The sequence below is a fragment of the Electrona antarctica genome (assembly GCF_951216825.1).
Source record: "Electrona antarctica genome assembly, chromosome: 20".
NCBI lineage: Eukaryota > Metazoa > Chordata > Actinopteri > Myctophiformes > Myctophidae > Electrona > Electrona antarctica.
The window spans coordinates 33,713,907-33,723,751 of record NC_136801.1 but is presented as its reverse complement, the minus strand read 5'-3'; positions in this window follow the sequence as shown (position 1 = coordinate 33,723,751).

Genomic DNA, 9,845 nt, shown 5'->3' with positions numbered 1-9,845 from the left:
TGCGTGCCTGCACTTGCTAAGTAAAAAATATGTGTGCACACTGATCCATTTCAAATGTGGAGGTCATTTGAGTGTCTTTAGGCTTAACCACATGAACCCCATGGGCAGCATCCTCATTTGGCATGCCAAGATAGGCAAACATTCACAGAAAACGTATGTACATATGGAAAATATAGCTTTGGTGCAGAGCAAAAAAGGAGGGTGTAAATAAAATTGTGCTTTCAAATACGGTAAGTTCTCTTGAATCAGGGACCGATTGACTCGGGGGCTTGTCCACACGCTTTGACACTGGCAAGTGTCTGGCAAGCCCCAAATCAAAGTCCAAGCGTTGGCATCTACATCCTAGTCTTTTACAAAACAATAATATGTGTGCTGCATGTACAGTCCCTCTACTAAAATCGAGAAGGGGACAGGACTTGCATAGTTAAACACAGTTACACTGAAGATTTGAGGCACACAAACAAGTTAGCAATGGCTTGACAGAATGATTTAGACATGTTTGGTGAGCTTGCCTTGTAGATCTACTATTTTCAGTGCAGCAAAGTATAACAGGGCCGTTCCATTATTTTGATAATTTCACCGGGGGCCCGCTTAAACCCTTTCAATGGCCCCTGGGAGTCCCCTGGCCCCACTTTGAGGACCACAACCATGAAAACAATACCACAGTCAAGTGAAGGTCCACTTTAATCTTTGTCTGCCTTCTGTTACGAATGGAGTGAGGTGTGAAAATCATTAAATCCCTCTCCTGATGTGCATCCAAATCAGCATTCCAGACTCAGCAGTTCAGACCAGTGAGAGCTCTCCCCAGAGCGCTGCAAAGGCATTTTAGGAGGACGGCTGTTGAAATATTAACCACTCTCCAAAGAATTGTAAATGTGAGCGCTACCCTACATGGCTTTTTAAAGCCAAGTTCTTGCACTTCCGAAATATGTTGGATGAAGACAGAACTTGGCTAAAAATACACACACATACTCTACAACCTCCCTCTAGACTATAGACTAGCAACCTCAGACTTTCACATTAGTGATGGGAGTGTCTGTGTATTCTCTGACGATGCTGACTCATGCATGAGTCATATTATATTAGCCATGCTGACAACGTATCTCTCTCTCTCTCTCCTGGCCTTTCTTATCATGGATGCCAGGAAAGCTGGTCCAATAGACAGACCAATTACTGTTCATTAATGTTCTGAATTGTTCATGTCACAAGAGACTGTACTGCAGGTAACATTTGATCTAATTATTGGCTTTACAAAATGCCCAAGGTAGCCTACTGTTAATACTTGCACAAGCAGAGCGTGCAGTACTGCGATCGGCTGGGTATGTATGTATATATGTACAGTATGTATGTATGTATGTATGTATGTGGTTAAAATGGGTAAGGTTTAATAAAAGGCAAAAGCATGCTCTGTTGCACTGGCCTAAAAGTGGGTCCTTAAAAACTGCTTCATAACTTCTGAGATTTTGTTTGGTTCATTAGCCACCAGATATGTATGTATGTATGTATGTATGTGTGTGTGTGTGTGTGTGTGTGTGTGTGTGTGTGTGTGTGTGTGTGTGTGTGTGTGTGTGTGTGTGTGTGTGTGTGTGTGTGTGTGTGTGTGTGTGTGTGTGTGTATGACACTTTAGTCATCTAAATAAGTTATGAAGAAAGCTATGTGTGTGGGGCTGCCTGTAGCATCAGGGATTGCTCCATCCTCCTACTATCTATCTGATCACATGGGAAACCTAGTAGATATCTATTTGGAAATGCTGTCATCTGCAGGCCAAATGGAGTTAATGCATTCAAATTACATTAAGTCATGGAAAATGCATTGTGCATCTGGAAAATAACACGGTCCAAGGTCTTTCCTGGACCACCCGATCCTGGACAGATTGTGTGTGTGTGTGTGTGTGTGTGTGTGTGTGTGTGTGTGTGTGTGTGTGTGTGTGTGTGTGTGTGTGTGTGTGTGTGTGTGTGTGTGTGTGTGTGACACTTTAGTCATCTAAAGAAGTTATGAAGAAAGCTATGTGTGTGGGGCTGCCTGTAGCATCAGGGATTGCTCCATCCTCCTACTATCTATCTGATCCCATGGGAAACCTAGTAGATATCTATTTGGAAATGCTGTCATCTGCAGGCCAAATAGAGTTAATGCATTCAAATTACATTAAGTCATGGAAAATGCATTGTGCATCTGGAAAAGAACACGATCCAAGGTCTTTCCTGGACCACCCGATCCTGGACAGATGTGTGTGTGTGTGTGTGTGTGTGTGTGTGTGTGTGTGTGTGTGTGTGTGTGTGTGTGTGTGTGTGTGTGTGTGTGTGTGTGTGTGTGTGTGTGCGCGCGCGTGCGTGTGTGTGTGCGTGTGCTTGTGTGTGTATGGAGATTTATCTGGCTGTTTCTGTTTCTCTGCAGCTGGAACCAAGTAGAGTGACTGGTAGAGCAGCCGGTGAGGTTCCCAGTTCGATCCCAGGCTCTACAGAGTTAGTGTCGAAGTGGCCTTGAGCAAGACCCTGAACCCCTAATTGCTCCTGAATGTCCTGATGTGTAGGTTGGTGCCTTGCATGGTTTCCTCCGCCATCGGTGTGTGAATTGTGGGGGGAGGAGCTCAGACTTAATTTACAGGGTCCAGTTTCGAATTGCAGACATCCATATGTGCTCTTTGATAGTGGTTTTGAAGGAGTCAAGGGATTCACATGTCTTAATGGCTGTTTGTAGGGCGTTCCACATTTTAGTGGCAGAATTATTATTCTATTACTATTCTACACTATGTGTATTTGTGAGAAGTGTGTCATGGACAATGTGCTTTGGTTGGACAGAATTAATGTCAGACTAAAACAGACTGCAGATTGGAGTCTATTCTGCAACAGTGAAAACCAATGTACTACACAGACAGTGGACAAAGTGAGTAAAAGAACATTTAAACGTATTTATGTTACTACAATACAATACAACGTTAGTTTATATTCTCTTCATGCATAATGTACATTATTAACACCAGTAAGACGTCTGAGGGTGAGAAGCGACCTCGCCCTTTAGGGCCAGGGTTTGATGAGGTCAGATCAACATGGTTGAACAGGTCGGCTCCATATATGGAGATCTAAGGGTGGCAGCAGGGGCCGTGTCTTGAGTGTACAGGGTTTGATGAGGGCCCAGGTTGGGCCGGCCTTAATTTTCGGGCCTGTTGAGAACTCTAGTTTTCGCCGGCTGCACAAATAACTTTGGGGCAGGCCCGTCTGGAGTTTAAATGGACAGGTATCAGTCAAAGGGGAGACATCGAAGAGGAAGGATGGAAGGATCAACATATGGAATGTCAGAACAGGTCTGACATCCATGTACTAATATTGATGATCAGGGATCTCCATATATGGGCTTAATTGCGACAGCAGGTCGCATTTATTATGATTACCCTGATTTACTATCATCCCTGATGATGTGAATAGTGATGTCACGAGACCTGGGCACAATGTATGGGGGCTTTCTCCATGTACAGTATGGGGATTTTGAGTGATACAAAACGCACATTTCCATAGTTAACTGCGACCTTCAGTCGCAATAAATGGTAAATGGTGCATTTATATGCCTCTTTTATCCAATGCGCTTTACATATCATTGCTGTCGGTGTGTCGGGAGGAAACCTCATAACTATTTTTGAGGTTTTTGATATTTTCTTTCTTCATAAATCAGTGCTTTTGAACACCCTTTACATCTGTGTGTTGTTTTGAAAATATTGAACCAATGGAAATGCATTGAACTAAACCTCTTAACTCCATTGGACCCTCAAACTGTCTGCTAAAACAGCTAACTCCACCACCTCTGATGCAAGTAATTGACAATATCTAAAGTCACAACACCAACTTTGATGAGGCAGTATTGCATTGTTTAAAAAAATATATGGTTATATGGTTTTCTTTCTGAAAAATGAACATTTTGGAGTTAGGTGGTTTCTTCCCGACAGCAACGATATACAGATTGTCCACCCATTCACACACATGGAGGAGGAAACCATGCAAGGCATCAACCTGCACATCGGCAGCAATTAAGGGTTCAGCGTTTTGCTCAAGGACACTTCTACTCTATCTCTGGGGGAGCCGGGATGGCGGGATCTAACTGGGAACCTCACGGTTCCCATCCGGCCGCTCTACCGGCCACTCTCCCACTGATCCACTGCCGCCCTACATACTTGTGCCGATTAACTTGAGTTACCTTTGTGTTATTCTTTAAGATGTCTAGTACACATATACTATCTGGCAAGCAAGTCAGATCAAAGAGGGTGGGGTACGAACTACGAAGGAGGAGTCAGGGAGGAGAGACAGGAGGAGAAAGGAGAGGAGGAGGTGAATATGGTATAGGTGGGAAAAGTAATCAATTGTTTTACTTAAGTAAAAGTATCAATACTGCAATGTAGATCTCAGCTCTTCAAGTACAGTAGGTCGATGTCCAGTCTCCTGCAGGCCCAATGTCGTATTTAATTTTATGGTATTTTATTTTGTGTTGTGTATATGTAATCTGCCCATGTAAGAATTGTGGGTGTATTAGTTAATTAGTATTCACTTGATCATTGTTTGCAAACTGTCATGTCGGTTTATTGTTATTGCCATTGTTTATGTAAACTGTAAAAAGTGTCCATAAAGTCCATATGGCTGGGCTTCTTCGGAAGCATGACACTTAAATAAAGAATCAATCAATCAATCAATCAATCAATCAATCAATCAATAATGTAGAACTACTCCATTACAAGTACATGTCCTGAATTAAAATTGTACGTGAGTAAAAGTACAAGAGTATTGGCATCACAATGTACTTACATTAAAATACCAAAAGTAAAAGTACTCATTGTGCAGAATGTTTTCAAAGGTATACAAATATTTGGCTATTTTCAAATGGCCAAAATGTATATAGGGCTGAAGTGGTTACTGCATGTTTTGTAATAATAATCCAAATCTACAAAGTAACTCGTAACAAAAGTTTTCTTTTTGAAAATGTATTGAAATTATAATAATTTAAAAACAAAATATAGGAAAGACAAAATTGAGGGACCCATAAAAATGTGTCTGCCACGGAAACAGTGAGTGTCTTACGAGGCCCATGATGCAACACACCTGAAAGACACGTTCCAGCGGGAACTGGGATGGAAGAGTGGTAGGATTATGGGGCTGTTGTTACAGTAGCTATAGTTAAAGTGGAGGAGGCGTGAGGGAAATAAGGTCCAAGCCTAAGGCATCTTCAACTCACTAGAGGTGTTCCTGTAGTGAGCTCTAATCCCACCTGACAGTCCCTTTAGCTGACTGATGTCATCTATCAGCAGTTCCACAAACATGTTGTTTTATTATTATAAAATTATTAATTAAATAATAATAATTAAATTAATTAAAAATGTTATTTTGAATCAACCCATGCCTAAGAGACACATCGACAGGCTGTTTCAAAGACACAAGGTCGTAACATTCCAATAACATAATTGTCTCTGCCAGGCCGAAGGCACGTTTGGCACCCTGTCCGTCCGCCCGTCTGTCCGCATGTCCTTGTGTCCGATGTGTACATCTGTGGACACAGTTGGTTTGATCGCAGCAAAACTGCACACACACACTGACACCAGAGCAGAACCTTTTCTCTAAATCATTCACATGGGTCTGGTGCCACCAGGAGGCTAAATTTGCAAAATACATGTTTTGACAGTAGCCTACTACAGATTTTCTCCAAACATCACGCAACTCTGTACACAGTATCTCTAGTCTATAGCCTAATTAAACGAAACAGGCCTTTCAGATGTGTCATTATTCCATCCTGAAGATCCACATCTAAAGTTTGCAGGAGTGGCCTGTTTTGAACAAAATGCAGCAAATCATGAATTATTTATGCCTCATTCATTATTTATTTTTAAGAAATTATTAAAAGTGTAGGTTATGTTCACACTTTTCCCCTTCAAAATGATGTGAAATTATTCATTGTGGGCAGCATTTGAATGCTGGTCTCAGGGCAGCTCAAATGCTATACATACACCAATGTTAAATGCTGGTCTCAGGGCAGCCAGATGCTATACATACACAAATGTTAAATTGCTGCCCTGAGGGCAGCATTTGAATGCTGGTCTCGGGGCAGCTCAAATGCTATACATACAACTATGTTAAATTGCTGCCCTGAGGGCAGCTTTTGAATGCTGGTCTCAGGGCAGCTTAAATGCTATACATACAACCATGTTAAATTGCTGCACTGAGGGCAACTTTTGAATGCTGGTCTCAGGGCAGCCAAATGCTATACATACACCAATGTTAAATGCTGGTCTCAGGGCAGCTTAAATGCTATACATACAACCATGTTAAATTGCTGCCCTGGGGGCAGCTTTTGAATGCTGGTCTCAGGGCAGCCAAATGCTATACATACACCAATGTTAAATTGCTGCCCTGAGGGCAGCTTTTGAATGCTGGTCTCAGGGCAGCCAAATGCTATACATACACCAATGTTAAATTGCTGCCCTGAGGGCAGCTTTTGAATGCTGGTCTCAGGGCAGCCAAATGCTATACATACACCAATGTTAAATTGCTGCCCTGTGGGCAGCTTTTGAATGCTGGTCTCAGGGCAGCCAAATGCTATACATACACCAATGTTAAATTGCTGTCCTGAGGTCAGCTTTTGAATGCTGGTCTCAGGGCAGCTTAAATGCTATACATACAACCATTTTAAATTGCTTCTCTCAGGGCAGCATTTGAATGCTGGTCTCAGGGCAGCTTAAATGCTATACATACAACCATGTTAAATTGCTGCCCTGAGGGCAGCATTTGAATGCTGGTCTCAGGGCAGCTTAAATGCTATAATACAACCATGTTAAATTGCTGCCCTGAGGGCAGCTTTTGAATGCTGGTCTCAGGGCAGCCAAATGCTATACATACACCAATGTTAAATTGCTGCCCTGAGGGCAGCTTTTGAATGCTGGTCTCAGGGCAGCTTAAATGCTATACATACACCAATGTTAAATTGCTGCCCTGAGGGCAGCTTTTAAATGCTGGTCTCAGGGCAGCTTAAATGCTATACATACAACCATGTTAAATTGCTGCCCTGAGGGCAGCATTTGAATGCTGGTCTCAGGGCAGCTTAAATGCTAAACATACAACCATGTTAAATTGCTGCTCTCAGGGCAGCATTTGAATGCTGGTCTCAGGGCAGCTTAAATGCTATACATACAACCATGTTAAATTGCTGCCCTGAGGGCAGCATTTGAATGCTGGTCTCAGGGCAGCCAAATGCTATACAAACACCAATGTTAAATTGCTGCCCTGAGGGCAGCTTTTGAATGCTGGTCTCATGGGCAGCTGAGCCCTGACTGCAGAATGTGCCTTTATAGCTTGCTAGCTAAGTTGTAAAATGATTTAAAATCACTGCAATTCACGCAATGGAAGGTACACATGTAAGATTCAACATAGCAGACTAGTTATGGTAACATTTGATAGCTACAGTAGCTAACATTAGCTAAATGAAATTAGCACCTTGCTAAGCAAACATTAGCTAAATGAAAGTAAACATTTAGCTAAATGAAAGTAGCACTGTTCTAGCAAAAGGTTAACATATTAATGTAGCCTACCCTATGAGAGCAGTAGTTGCAGGAATTGGTGTAAATTATCTTTGAGAACACAACAACATTTAATTAAAGTGCACTGTTTTAAAAGTGCATATTTCTGTGAACCCAATACAAGTTGTTTTAATCAGTTCTTAATAACTGTATGATGTATATTTTAACCAGGAGAGTGTATTAACAGACTCAAAAGTACTTAAGCTGAAACGGAGAAGTTCTGAAGCAGAAGACAGGCCAAGAGACTCAGGCATACCGATGAAGAGGCGCAGGCAGGCAGAGAGATGTTTCGGAGTTCGGTTTTATTTGCAGAGTACAGAATACAGCAGTATCCTGGAGCAGGAGCCTGGATGGCTGACCACCGTGGTGGCCAGCCCAACTGAACACCATCCTTACATTGAGTCAGAATATATACATGCACAAAGCTGAGGGACAAGCACAGTTATTTACGGCACCCCCTTGCAAGGATACCCACATGATTGACACCTTAACCTGCAGCTTTGGAAATAGCCTGATAGATCAACATTGGCCTGGTTCTTCCTGGAAGGCCTGCTGAGACCCTAGCCTAGGTGTCATGACTAGGAATGTGCCGATGAGACTGTTTGTCCGATATCGATATCTGATATAATGAATTGCTGTTATGGCCGATAACTGATATTACCAATGTCGATATGATCTCATTCTGTATTAATTTTTTTTTATAATTTTGTCCATTCTGAAAAATACATGTAACAGGGTATCTGCACTGCAGGCTTAGGCAAACCAGATTTAACTTAAATACATTTATATTTAATATTGTGAGCTTGTAGATCTGTTCAAGCTGTTACTTTGGGCTTGTTTATCTGTAAAGACCGATGAATTAATCGCTCTGATTAATTAATCGAACCAATGCCGATTAATCTAAAGACAACTAGAATCGTCCGATAACGATGTGTTTGCCGATTAATCTCCCATCACTAGTCATGACATAATGTTTAAGCAGATGGTCAACAACTGAAACTATATAAAGAGCATGAAGCTTGCACTTAATTAAAACTGTCCCATAAATGTGAAATAACAGAGAACATGGTCAGTGTGGTTCATCAAATATTCTTCATATACCATGACATTGTTGAGGGGCTCTAGCCCCTCCTATATACAGGTTAAAAACGCCATTGACAATGGACAGAGTCTAATGTTTGTTTTGTCACTAACACAAACATTAAATGCCATTAATAACAGTGAACAGAGTTTAATGTTTGTTTTTTCTGTCACTGAGGAATTTGGCATATGACATTATATCGCGATGATGTAAGACGATAAGGGTTGGTAAAGCGCCCCTCACTTCACACAGGTGTGATTTTTCAAAATGTTTCATAATTTCAATATATATATTTTAAATGGAGTTGGTACAACAAAAGTTCAGGAGGAAGACCACGCCTTCAATGATAAATCGTTGACTAACACTGCTCCTCCTCAATCTACCCTAAGCTCCATCCTCGGCCAACTTCCTGCAACACTCTGTGATCAATCACCATGGTAACCCATCCAGTACCTCCCCTCGACTTATCTACCATGGTAACTGATAACCTTCCACCCAAACCCCTCCCCTTTCTCCACGTATTTATACCTGCACGTCTACCTGCCATTTCGTGCTTGGTTCTTCGTATGACTCACGTCACGTATCTCTCAGTCACACGGCCGCTTCCGCGTTTGCTCCTCCGCCGAATCCCCGTCCGATTTCAAAGTAATCATTACTTAACTTACCCTCAACTTAAGTTACCTTGCCACCACGGACGGACCACACTATCAGCATTCAGCACCGTCCCCCGTCGGAGAAACCTCGGACAGACGCCACCAACGCCAGCCAGCCACCCCGTATTCCAGCGCTGACACCCCGCCATCAACCGCTTCCTCATCGATCTCGTTAATGCCGTCTCACTGAACCGCCGTTCAGTTTATTCTTCCAACGCCAACCTGGCCCATCGACGTCGCGGGACACAAACACCACCGCGATCCGAGAGACCACCTCTCTCTCCCCCCCGCTGCAACTTCAAAACCGGCACACTTCTTGCCACGGACCTGTCACCTTCGCTGATTCGATGACGTCACTCCCAAATGCTGCGCTGACTGAGGCTGAGTTACACACCCGCCCACCAAGCAACTACAACACACAAAGCTAAGTTTCCTTCAACACCATTCATTCATACTACCCAGCCAACATGTCCATCTGGGCCCCACATGGGTTTTGACATGGGCTAATGGGCTCGGGTTCCAAGTGGGCCGTGCACCCAGTTTCCACAAAGGGCCCCCCTTTTA